Source organism: Lepisosteus oculatus, chromosome 1, assembly GCF_040954835.1.
Source record: "Lepisosteus oculatus isolate fLepOcu1 chromosome 1, fLepOcu1.hap2, whole genome shotgun sequence".
Taxonomy (NCBI): domain Eukaryota; kingdom Metazoa; phylum Chordata; class Actinopteri; order Semionotiformes; family Lepisosteidae; genus Lepisosteus; species Lepisosteus oculatus.
Window position 1 is genome coordinate 19,965,673 of NC_090696.1, and position 13,519 is coordinate 19,979,191.

A 13,519-nucleotide genomic window follows, 5' to 3' on the forward strand; every position below is an offset into this window, starting at 1 on the left:
AGTAGATTTTGGTCATCTTTTTGAGCAAAATCTTGGTGTAGTGTTGAATATGCCCCGTGTTACTGGCTGATAAGGACCAGTCTCTGCAGTGGGATGTCATTTCACTTTGCTGGTGGGGCAAAGAAAAGCCACCAAAACTCTGAAAAACCTTTTCAGGGGTATCGAGGGCCAGACGAAACCCGATGCCCTGCAGCTGCCCGGGGGGATTGAGGGGTTTTATAACAGTGGAGCTCAGCTGTTTATTACTGCGATTCCTTGTTTAACAGCTGAAAATTGCCAGATCAGAAGAGTCGGAGCTGACTGGAGTTCAGGAGGGGTGCTGGGGGTCCTCTCCCTTTATCGCCGTGGCAGAAACATGCCAAGCAGCATCCATCCAGTTTCACTGGACTTGCGGTAGCAGGAAGAGCAGGAGAGCACTTCACCCTGCTGATTACCCAGACGTCACAAGGAGGGGCAGCGGGGCATAAAGGAAATACTGGCCAACGCCACCTTGGGCAGACCGCTGCAAAGGTACGGTAAGCTGCAGTCAGCCATGGTCACAGCTCAGAGTGGCAAAGGGAAAGTAAAGCAGGTGCATGGGCTGAACCACAGGAAAGACACCAAGATGTCCTAAAAATGCAACCTGGCAGGCTTTTTCCTGCCATGTGGGCAACCATCATCTACAGCGAAGCCCAAAAGTGTCTGACCTGAACCCCAGCACTAAAGCCTGCAGGGAGTGTGGGCTGCACTCCACAGCGCCGCGCTCCTGGGAAGGGCGTGCCGTCCTTCAGGACTGGCCTGGTCAGGGAGCGGCACTGACACGGCCCGCGCCGCTCCGTGCTGAGAGGGGCTGCGATTCCGGAGCAGGGCGAAGGAGGGTCCCCTGGCGGGGCGCCATTGAAGTGGCTCTTTTGTTTTCCACCTCCACTCCAGCAGTGAAAGAAGAGCCAGATGACAGCAGTTTAACCCCCTAATTAAAGCCAGAGGTGAGCTAATCCACTTGTGCGGGAGGGCAGCAGAGGGTCAGGGTGACAGCACAGCCCCTCCCCCCACCCCACACACAGGTCCTGGGAGAGCCAAGCCTCTGCTATATTCCACACTCTCCAGCATTCAGCACATTCCTGCACTGCGCACTCGCACATGTTCAACACCCAAATACAGCGCGCGGTCTCCCGTCTCTCCCCTCCAATACTCCGCGCGGTCTCCCGTCTCTCCCTCCCTATACTCCGCGCGCTTTTCCCTGTCTCTCCCCTCCTATACTCCGCGCGGTCTCCCGTCTCTCCCCTCCTATACTCCGCGCGGTCTCCCGTCTCTCCCTTCCTATACTACCGCGCGGTCTCCCGTCTCTCCCTCCCTATACTCCGCGCGCGGTCTCCCGTCTCTCCCCTCCTATACTCTGCACGCGGTCTCCTGTCTATCCCCTCCTATACTCTGCGTGCGCTCCCCTGTCTCTCCCTTCCTATACTCCGCGCGCGGTCTCCCGTCTCTCCCCTCCTATACTCCGCGTGCGCTCCCCTGTCTCTCCCTTCCTATACTCTGCGCACGCTCCCCTCTTCCTCACTTACTATACTCTGCGCACGCTCCCCTCTTCCTCACCTTCTATACACCGTGCACGATCACCCTCTTCCTCACCTCCTATACTCAGCGCACGCTCCCCTCTTCCTCACTTCCTCCTCACCTCCTATACTCCGCACACGCTCCCCCATCTCTCCCCTCCTATGCTCCACACACGCTCCCCCGTTCAGTGTACTGAACATATGAACATATGCCAAGGCAGCTGTGAGTGTGTGCACACAAGTAAACAAAGATGGTCAGCTGTAGACAAGGAGGCGGGAGTGTGGAACAAGCTTCCGAGCCTGTTGTTGAAGCCAATGCTCTGGAATCTTTCAAGAAACAATCAGATCCTGGGATCAATAAGCTACTATCTCGTTTATAATACTAATAACACTAGTCTGCTTTTCCCACCATGTAATACAAAATAGACGACTTCCACAGCTGTACGGTTTAATGAACCCGGAGCCGGCCAGATGGGGACTTCAGTCTGAGGGAGTGTTTCCTCGTCACACTCGCCTCAGGCTTGCTCACTGGGGGGCTCAGGCCTGGAAATCTGTAAAGCTGCTCTGTGACGATGTCCATTGTAAAAAGCGCTATACACATAAAAGTGAACTGAATTGAATATAACCATTCTTATGTTCTAGCTCGATTTTCAATAAACACTGTCACGTGTGCCACTTCCCCAGCGAGCACTACTTAGCCTTAATCAGCTCCATGGAGTGTAGACGGGATCACAGTGTGCTGCAGAGGTGAACTAGCCCGCTTCGCCAACACACTTGGCAGTGCCTCTGGAAAACATCCCAGCTTTCCTGTCCCTCTGACAGGGCCCGGGCTGGGGCAGGAGCAGTGCTGGGCCGCAGCACAAGATCCAAGATGAAGCCGGCTGCTCCGTGTGGCAGGGGGAAAGACGGGAGACGTGAAAGCAACTGACCTGGCAGCAATGGATGTTGGGAGTAGATGAGGAGCAGGGATAGAGAGAGGACTGGTGCTGGGGTCAAACACGGATTACCCCACCGCATCTCATTCTGGGGGTGCTGGGGTCAGGGTTCAAGATCAGATTACCCCATCGCATCTCATTCTGGGGGTGCTGGGGTCAAGGTTCAAGCTCAGATTACCCCACCGCATCTCATTCTGGGGGTGCTGGGGTCAGGGTTCAAGCTCAGATTACCCCACCGCATCTCATTCTGGGGGTGCTGGGGTCAGGGTTCAAGCTCAGATTACCCCACTGCATCTCATTCTGGGGGTGCTGGGGTCAGGGTTCAAGCTCAGATTACCCCACCGCCATCTCATTCTGGGGGTGCTAGGGTCAGGGTTCAAGATCAGATTACCTCACCGCATCTCATTCTGGGGGTGCTGGGGTCAGGGTTCAAGCTCGGATTACCCCACCCCACCTCATTCTGGGGGTGCTGGGGTCAGGGTTCAAACTCGGATTAGCCTACCCCACCTCATTCTGGGGGCGGCAGTCCACTTCGGCACTGGAACAGGGGCCTGTTTCTGATATTGCACCCTTTTCACGAGGGGGAGCCGTGCAGAGCTCTGGCACGCACACACACACTTCCTCCTGGCCGGTGCAGAAGAGCAGAGGAGGCACAATAGCCACTTGTCTGACTCCGACTATTAAAACTCTTCAGTCCTGATTGATTCGGCCATTCACAGCCTTCAGACCCCTCTACAACACTGCAGGGATTCATCCCCCGGGACGATCAAAAGCGACAGAGCTGGAAGCGAGCCCTGTGAATATCAGTGTAAAAGGGCAGGGATTTATGGAGGCCCTCTTTCTTCAGCTCTTGGCTCGCGGTGCGAAGAACAGCCTCTTTCACAAGCTGCCCTGATGTGTAGCATTTTACAGGGAGCCAGACTGTGGAAGCACTAACACAACAGGACAGAAGTGTCCAGCCTGAGACACATGCCAGGGGAGGCCTCACTGGCTGTTTCCTGCCTGCCAGACAGATGGCCAGGGAGGTTAGATCAGACAGACAGCTGTGTGGATGGACAGTACAACCAGGTGGACAAAGACACAAGGACAGTGAAGAGAGACAGGTGGAGGGACAGGCAGGGCTCTCTGTCTCGTAAGCAATCCACGACACTCTGCACTTCCCAGCATTCTTACTCCGCGTCTCCCTGATCAATCAAGACCGAGAGATGAAGAGGGAACGTTCAAGGCGAGACTAGGAAAAAAAAAACGCTTTAAAGACCTCCGATTCCCCGGTCATCAGGCAAGGGAGGACACACACTCTCTCTCCCTTATTCAATCTGTGTGACAGATCGCGCCGGTTCTCCACACCTCCCCAAGTAATCTGCCGGTAATTGAGTTTCCACGCACTGGAATCTATTAATAATTAACCCCCCTCCCCCAACAGCAGACCGAGCCATTAGACTGGAAGCGCTAGGCAGCCCTGCTGGTAAATCCAAAAGGTAAATCAGCCCTCCTGCTAGGGCTGCAGGCTGAGGGAGCTGTACCCCGACAACTGGGCAGTGACCCACAGGCCGTGTCCAGACACACCTGGATTTACCCTCTGCCTCTTCGTGTCCCAGAATCCCCTCACACGACAGGCACTCCAGCCCGACTCTACCTCAGGGATCTTTTCTGCTCTATCCTGCACACGGAGCAGAATACCCCGCCCTCAGTACCCTACTAAAGTGGAAAGGATTATGTCCAGGGTGGCACACTGTTCAATTCCAGACCTGGGCTTCAATCTGTGTGGAGTCTGCATGAAATCCCTGCATTTACATAGGTTTCCTCAAGGGTGCTCCAGTTTCCACTTGCAGTCCCAGTACATGCTGGAAGGTTAATGTGCTTCTAGGGAGAGTGGCCCTGGTGTGAGTGTGTGCGTGTCAGTGTCTGTGTGCCCTGTGATTGGAAGAGGCGGGGAGAAGAATGGATGGATAGATGAGACCATTAGGTGGCCAGGTCCTAAGAGCACGCTCTCCATGGAAACAGAGATCCACAGACAAGAAGCACTACAGCCTTTCCCCCAGAGCTCCCACAGTGTGGGAGGGAGCGCTGTGGTAAGGGGCACAGGGACCCTGACAGGGGGAGGAGGAGCAAGAGCTGCTGTCCAGTTAGTCTTACAGGTCACCTGCTTTCCCAACAAATGGTAACACCTGTAAGCTGCTGATGAAACAGGCAATAAATCCTTTCAATTAAGAGGACTGGGGCTCCCTGTTTCAGGATGACCTACAGGACTGGGGCTCCCTGTTTCAGGATGACCTACAGGACTGGGGCTCCCTGTTTCACGATGGCCTACAGGACTGGGGCTCCCTGTTTCAGGATGGCCTACAGAACTGGGGCTCCCTGTTTCAGGATGACCTACAGGACTGGGGCTCCCTGTTTCACGATGGCCTACAGGACTGGGGCTCCCTGTTTCAGGATGGCCTACAGGACTGGGGCTCCCTGTTTCAGGATGACCTACAGGACTGGGGCTCTCCAGGTTCCTGAACAACAGGCCCACGAGCATGAGCAGCAGCCAGCAGTGTGCCGCCTTGCCCTCACCAGCGAAGTCCGTGAGGAAGCAGGACTGACCGTGGGTGTGCCAGCACACCCTCCAGCCCCAGCCCCCCCCCGCCTGACACACAGGAGCAAGACAGATTAGGGCAGGGAGGGGGGTATAGATTTGTTTGGCAGGCAGGAATTGATACAGGTGGGCTGATTTCTGCAGGCCAGCCATTCATTCAGAAGGCGATGGCAGCCCAGCCAGGGGCGGACATTAGTTTCCTCTGCGTGACAGCGCGACGCCCTGGCTCTGCGTCTCAAACAGGCATGAGCGGGTCTGATCCTGGAGAGCCGCGCTGCCTCTGGAGAGCAGTCCACCTCCGATCTTAACTGCACAGCGCCTCAGACGCTAGTTGCTGTGGAACCGGCAGGACTTTGGGTTATATTAAAGAACAAGAATTGGAAAGAAGGCGGCACAGTGGCACAGTGGTCAGCATTGCTGCCTTGCAGGGCTGGGCTCCTGGGTTCAGATCCTGGGGATGCTGTCTGTGTGGAGTTTGCATGTTCTCACCAGGTTCATGTGGGCTTCCTCCAGGTGCTTGTTTCCTCCCAGAGTCCAAAGACGAGCCAGTGGGTTAACTGGCTTTTTGGGGAAAAAGGTCCTGGTGCAAATGTGTGTATCCGTGTCTGTGTGTGTGCCTAGGCGTCCTGTCCAGGTTGTACCCTGCCTTGTGCCCACTGCATGGAGGGAAAGGCTCTGGCCGCCCAGCAAGCCTGTACTGGATAACTGGATTAGAAGATAGATGGATGGGATTGCAAAGATCAGGAAATCAGGAGAACCTCTCTGTGTCTTTTGCTGGATCCTCCTCCTCCTCTAGTGTTTTCCACCTTCAGCCGTCGCTGAGGATGAAAGGGCTGTCGGGGGGAGTGGTTTCAGGGTAGATGATCTCAAGCCAGAACAGACCCCCACCCCCACCCCCCAACACCAAAAAAGGACGCCCATTCCCAGGCTTGGCTGGTCCGAGGCGCTACGCACTCCGCGGCCCAGCGCGCGGAGCTGCCACGCTGTTAATGAGAGTTAGATTAATTGCTGACACACATTTATTCAGCGGCCTCTTTCTCTCCGCGACGGCTTTATGACAGTGATTAATCACGCCGGCCCCCGCTCACTCGCCTGGAGCAGCGGGGCTTTTTGGGAGAAGGGTAGGAGAAGAGGGAGGGAGGGAGGAGAGGGGACAGAAAGGAGGGAAGAGAAAGAGGGAGATGAGAAAGATGGAGGGAGAGGAAGGCGCGTGAAAGAATAGATGGGGAGAGGGGAATGGCAGATGGTGATGGAGGAAGAGGGAGGGTGATGGAGGGAGAGGGCGGGTTATGGAGGAAGAGGGAGAGGGCGATGGAGGGAGAGGGCAGGTGACGGAGGAGAAACAGCGAGAAACAGGCGCAAGGCAAGGCAAGGCACACCCTGGGCAGGATGCCAGTCCATCACAGGACACACACAGACACAGACTCATGCCTGGGCCAATTTTCCCAGAGACCAGTTAACCTACCAGCCGGTCTTTGGACCTGGAGGAAACCCACATGATCATGGGAGAACATGCAAACTCCACACAGATAGCACCCCAGGTCTGGAATTGAACCCAGGGCCCCAGTACTGTGCTGCTCTATTAATGTTCTGCCTAAATGCCCAGTAGATCTGGAATCACACATGTATCTTGGGATGGCTGTGATGACCTCTGGGCCACGTGACGAGAATGAGGAAGTCCACGCAGGCTCCCCACCCATTCACCTTTCGGCGCCTCTCGGTGACATCATCACCGCGAGACAGCCAGCAAGCCGCAGGGGTTGCTCTGCCGCCAGCAGCCGACGAATCCCAGATGTCCATGGCCAGCCTCGAACCAGTGACAGCTGGCTCACAGAGCTCACAACTGCACGTGTGCATTCAGAGCAGACGGCAGGGCTGGGCGTGACCGACCGGAGCTGTCCGATCAGGAGACCAGGCCTCTCCTCCGCTGAGACGGTCAGGATAGACGCAACAAGAGGGGCGGGTGTCTGCATGCCGGACTGCAGCCCACAGCGGCCCAGCGGCTCTAGAAATCCCACTCCCTGCTCCGGAGGCTTGGCAGGGGGGGACAGCGGCTCAGACGGCCCCTGGGCAGCTGACAGCGCTGGACACCAGTGGGATTGATTGATGGGTTTAATTTTCCACCTGTCCTCCCAGCACAGATCTCATCTTCGCTCACCTTTATTAATGCTATAGCTCAAGAGGCTGATGAGGATGACCGCCCTTGTTCTGCCCTTCCTCTCCGGCCGCTGCTGGCGGTCTGGACGCAGCCGGACACCGGCTTTTCAAACGAAAGCCTGGGAGTCCGTTTGCGAAATAGTGTACCTCAATGTCAAACCCCTTGGTGATACAGGAGGGCTCCCCAAATCCTGCCCCCAGGGGTGCCCAGTCGTCGGCCAGCTCCCGAAACGAGCCTCAATCAGGGCGGAGCCGGGTCGCCTGACTGAGCCCCCCCCCCCCCCCCGAGTGTCAGGACACCCACAACACCTGCCGCCCTCCAGAAGCAGACTCGGGGAGCTCCCGGGCGCCCCACAACCTCATCAGCCTGCTGCGGCACCTCTCGGCACACGTGACAAGGAGCCTGGTGCATCTCCTCCCTTTATTCCACAGAGGAAAGAACAGCTGTGGAGCCGTGCTCTCCCGGCTCCCAGCGGCCTTCACAGGAATGTCACAAGACCCCAGTCGGAGACTGCCCACACGCACGGAGGGGCTCAGGCAACATCTGAAGCCTATCTGCCCCTCCATCGCTGGCATTTTCATTGGAGATTATTCAAGCAGACGCACAGTAGCAGCGGTCAGCACTGCGGCCACGGAGAGCTGGGGCCCGGGGTTCAGTTCCCGCGGGGCTGTCTGTGAGGAGTGTGTGTGTTCACACTGCGTCTGAGTGGGTCTCCTCCCACGGTCCAGAGACATGCTGGCGGGTTAATGGGCTTCTGGGGAAACTGGCCCCGGTGTGTGTGTGTGTGTGTGTGTGTGTGTGTGTGATGGACTGCTGTCCTGTCCAGTGTGTATAGACTCCTGGACCCCCCCTCCTCCATGACCCCGAACTGGCCGAAGTGGATTGAAGACGGCTGGGAGGGCTGATGGAGGTGAGCTGGAATGTCCAGCCAGCCCAGTCCAGCCCAGCCGCCCAGGTGCTGGACAGTAACAGGATCACGGAAGGGCACTGCGTGTACAGCCCACAGGACCGCAGGCTCTCCCCTCCCGGGCCCGTGGGGGGGCGACCTCAGTTTTTCCTTTCCACCTCTAAACAGGTTTTGTGTCGTTTGTTAAATAAATTTGCTTAGTGCTTAATTTGCTCAGCCTCTTTCTGGAGAGCTCAGCAGAGCAGGTACTTTGGGTCTCCTTTAAGGAAACCGGTGACATTCACCGGAATAACGATTCTCATCGACGAAACGCGACGGAAAAGTAAAAGCGGACAGGGGCAACGGAGACGTCTCCAACAGTGATTCCACTTGTTCTGTGTGTATACGGGAGAGGGCGATGGGGGGTCTTAATTGATGACATTATACAGTAATAAAAGCGCAGGACTGCGCTATCGACCGCCTCCCGCTGTTGAAATTGATGAGCTCTCCCGAGCCCACGGGACAGGCGGACAGCACGACCGGAGACACACCGGGACAAACTGCGTGGTCTACCGGCAGTCCCAAGGCAACACCACGATTTCACGTAACACAATAGCGTTGTTGTAACTGATCTGCGATCTGAAAAGTTACTGCCACCATCACCGCTGTACTGTATATTACGGGGGTAGGGGGGTGGCGGGATAATCCATACGGTAGTTAATCCTGATTTACTATATTACACCCTGAAGATTACCCCGGTAATATTTCAACACCAGCGGGAAAGCCCTGCACAGTGACAGCCCAGCCTTCGCGCCGTGAACAGACAGGTCTCGACTCCCTTCATTCTCATCACCCGAGCTAGTGAGCTGCGCGATCACACAACAGGTCATTCGCACGCCGACACGTCCCTCCCGGGCACCGCAGAGCTCAACTAAACCACCTGGGGGGATAAAAACATCGACTCAGGCTGGATTATTTACGGGGCTGCAGAAGTTACTCTACGGCGCAAAAACTCGGGTGTCAGTGAACGAGCAGGTCCCGTCCTGTAGGCGCCACATTCTGGCAGCGATCCGGTGGTCCAGACCCGGCGTCCGGCGCCTTTCCCCCGCCGCGGACGGGCCACACCGCTGTCGACGTCGCCTCCGACCCAGGGAGGGACGCAGCGGCCGAGTGACCAGTCCAGCCCGAGAACGGCACACGTTTCACGCTTCCCGGCCGAGCCCGTTACCCAAGTAACCAGCAGCGGGCAAAGCACACAGGAATTCTCATGCAGCAAAACATTCAGGCATTTTTTGTCTCGAATTATAAAGAAATAATAAGATACCTCATCCCCCAAGATCTTCCAGAAGCACCTTTTAGTCATTCGTCAAAAATGCACTCTCTGTATGCGATGCTCATTTCCCATCAGCGAAGACATACGAGAACTAAATTCTGTTCAGAATGGAATAAATGAAAAGCACATGCAAGCTGACACACCGAAGGTTCACTCAGTATATTTCTGGGGGGGTGGCACGATTCATCCTTTCCCCCAAAAAAAATAGGAGACGGAGAGAAATTCAAAACCAGATTATTACCTGTTCGCCTTCTAAAGTGACCTCATTGGATTCCTAAAGCCCCTCGGGTCGTGTTTCCAGCGGTTCAGAGCGACACAAGGAAGTTGTGCGGCGTTATCTGCGCTCCTGAAAACCTCAAAGCCGTTGACACATTTCTGAACTGAATCCAAGTTTGTTATTTTCAGGGAATGTTTTCTTGGAACGCAGCCATTACGGAAAGAGCATCCCGCGGGGCTCGGGGCACGCGGTCACGTCAATCACCAGCCCCGGTCAAGTCACACGCGCGCCCCCACAGCGCATGCGTCCCCCGCTGCCTCCAGCCGCTCTTAAAGGTGTAGGCTTCTGATGGGACACTGCTGGTGTCAATGCTGTTTCCCGTAATCATCACGTCTCCGTGTACAGTATGTGTATCGTTCTTCCCCACTGTTGTAATTTTCTTTCTGAAATATTACATGCGTTACTCTTGTTTCCCGGGCACGAAGAGCTAAAGTCAAAGACAGGCAACTGAACACATCCGAAACTGAAAACAACGATCAGCACTAATACGTCTACAATGGTAACGTCTAATTATAAGTCTAATAATGACTATAAAACAGGCTATTAAATATTATTCTTATTTTCAGTGTTTTATTACAATAAGTTATTCGGCTTGGTAGTTAGTAGCTAACTGACTTGAGGTCCTCATCCTGCTGTTTCTTGAAAGAAGCCAGAGTATCCACATTGACAGCTTGGCTGGGCTCCTTGTCCCACACTCCCACCAGGCTTTGCTTGGAGACGTGCCTCCTGCTCTTTATTTAGTTTATTCCTGTGTCTCACTGCTGATTCTGAAGAAATCTGCTGGGTAGACCTTGTTGTTGCCTTTGAGGATTTTTAAAACATTGATCAGGTCCTCTTGTAGTTCTCTTTCATAAGTTCAAGAGCAAAGAGACCGAGTTCCCTCAGCTGTCAGTGTAGGATAGTCCCTTTAGACTAAAGAGACTCAGTTCCTCCTGTCTGTTAGTGTGGGACTCTCCCTTCAGACAAAAGAGACTCAGTTCCTCCACCCTGTCAGTGCGGGACACTCCCTTCAGACTAAAGAGACTCAGCTCCTTCAGTCTCTGTGATACCCCACTCCCCTCTCAGTCTGCCCCCCAGGCCAGTCTTCCCCCACTCCACTGCTGCAGAGATCATCTCCCACAGTGATACCCAAGGGCACCAGGGTTTGGCTCCTGTAGCCCTGCCTGCTCAGGGTCCACCCTCGATCCCGGCTCTTTGCGCCCTTCGAAGTGCGTTGTTCTTAACCTGATCCCCCGTTTTAAATTCCTCACTTTCTGCTGCCCGCTCTCTCCAGATGTGCTCTGTATAAAGTCACCCTGTGGGAAGGCATGAGCTGAGTGAGTTACCGATGAGGGCTTGAGGGCCCAGCGTGCCGCAGAGGAGAGCTGCGTGCCTTTGCCTTGCAGGCTTGCTCACTGAAGAGGCGAGTCTTCAGATGTCTTCTGGGGTCGAGGCAGCAGTCACGCGAGGGGAGTGCAATCGAGCGCGGCGCAGATGTGTCACGTCAAACGAGAACTCTGTTCCCGCTGTCTCCCGGTTTGGGAGCTCCGAGCTTTTTCTCCGGCTCGTTTCGGAAAGCTGGCTGCTGACAGGTAGCTCGAGCCCCCGCCGGTCTCCTCTTCACCCCACGTCCCCGATTACCAGCCTGTGTCTAATGAGCCCCGGTCACAGGCAGTGAATCACTTTGCAGCAGAAGACGAAGAGATCGAGCGGTGAAGCTCTATCAGGTTTCAGCCTGCAACCTGTTGCCCTCAGCCCAGCGTGCTGGGAGTACATAGGTTCCCTGGGCTGTGATCCGTGACTCTCACAAGCACTACTGCAAGCTAGGAACTCATTCATAAAACCTACAGTACAGTGGAGCTGCTCTCCCAAAGAGAACTTGAAAAGAAACCACATCCGATTCCACAAGGTTCATGCAGATGGATTCCCAAGGGGTGGGAGATGATGGGGTAACAGGGGTACTGCACAGCCGGGGTGCCCTGTCCTTTAGGGGAAACACAGGCTTTTGCGATCTGGGGGAAAGTCCACGCTGCTCCCCGTACCCACACTGACCGCCCCCCTGCCAGGAGTCCTGGAGCTTCCCACCTGTCGCTGTCCCGCCTGCGGCCCACACGTGGAGGGTCTGTCCGAAATGTAATACCTCAGAGGAACCAGTCGAGGTGGCTCGGGACTCTGGTGAGGATGCCCCCCGGGGTACCAGGGGGGGATTCCCCCCAGGGGTACCAGGCACGGCCCACTGGGGAGAGACCCCGCGGCAGATCCAGGAGTCGGTGGAGGGATCATGCAGTATTATGCAGTACTTTACAGCGAAGGTTTCTTTAAAAGCAGGACGCTTGCGAAAAAGAAAAGGATGAAAGCCCAGAGTGTGAGAGTCAGCTGGCTTTGGGCATGCATGCAGGTCACGTGCTATTCCATGTGCAATCTCTAAATAAAACAAACCTGATATTCTTGCAGTGCTGATGAAATTTGGTTAAAATCGTCAGGGTCTCACTATTCTCTAGTGCTGCCATCATGCCTAATTGATCAGGGGCCACGTTCAGCCAGTGACTAAAGCTTAGCCCCTCCCTGCAGGATAAATCACACTATTGATCCTGCGCTTATCAATAAAGGTAATGACAAACATCTGCACCAACTTTTTATAGGGGGGCTGACGGCGCCACCGACCGATCGGAGATTGACAGTCTTTTTAGTGGAGTGGTCGGGCCTGTGTGGATGAGGTAAGAGAAACAATATTGATATTTTAACTAATGAGATCTTTAGAAACCCGATTTATAACCTGCCGCCTGTTGCGTGGCTCAGCCCGCACTGCAGTGCCATAGTTCTTTAGTGAGTGAACGCAGAGATGGTGGAGGGATGGATAATCACGGACAAACCGGTTCCAGTTTATTGAGGTCTAATCGACGGATGGGTGTTTATTACCCTGTGCTGAGAAATCAGGCAGCCGGCTCTTTAATCCGAAGCAGCGTGGATTGAGCGATGGCATCTGCCTCCCTCTGGAGAGTCACTGACATCAGGACCTCGGGCTGCGTCCCTTCTGCAGGGTGGAGGACAAGGAGGTTCGGGAATTCTCTTGGTGGGGGACAATCAAGGTGGGGGGGCACACAGGGAGAGTGCAGGGCCAGGGGGTTCACAGAGCAGCTACAGGTGCGTGACAACGAAGGCGACGCTCACAGGGGGGAAAATAAAGAGAATATGCGCACTTGGCTGTAAAGGCGCCTTGCAGTGCAGCAAATCGGTTCTTACCTGGTCATGTGGCTGAGCTTTTGAGGCCTCAGCCAACACACTGGCAAAAAGCCACACGTCAGTGCCTCCTCCACACACTAACACTCCCACACACCCACTGACACACTCCCACTGTCACTCCTCCACTAACACTCCTACACACACACTGTCACTCCAGCACTCACTAACACTCCTACACACCCACAGACACACTCCCACTGTCACTCCTCCACTAACACTCCTACACACCCACAGACACACTCCCACTGTCACTCCTCCACTAACACTCCTACACACCCACTGACACACTCCCACTGTCACTCCTCCACTAACACTCCTACACACCCACTGACACACTCCCACTGTCACTCCTCCACTAACACTCCTACACACCCACAGACACACTCACACTGTCACTCCTACACTCACCAACACTCCTACACACCCAGAGACACACTCACACTGTCACTCCTCCACTAACACTCCTACACACCCACTGACACACTCACACTGTCACTCCTCCACTAACACTCCTACACACACACTGTCACTCCAGCACTCACTAACACTCCTACACACCCACAGACACACTCCCACTGTCACTCCTCCATTAACA

At 55.1% G+C, this 13,519-nt stretch overlaps 1 protein-coding gene across 2 annotated transcripts in view; it reads right to left on the bottom strand.

The window, feature by feature from the left end:
• The window catches only part of fignl2 (fidgetin like 2), a 34,408-nt gene extending 23,683 nt beyond the window's left edge, over positions 1–10,725 (bottom strand). The window contains exon 1 of one of the 2 annotated variants that reach the window (XM_069187069.1): positions 9,667–10,725. The gene's annotated coding sequence lies outside the window, so the exon portion shown is untranslated. The other variant, XM_069187072.1, reaches the window with a different exon arrangement.
• Between the last annotated feature and the right edge of the window lie 2,794 nt (positions 10,726–13,519).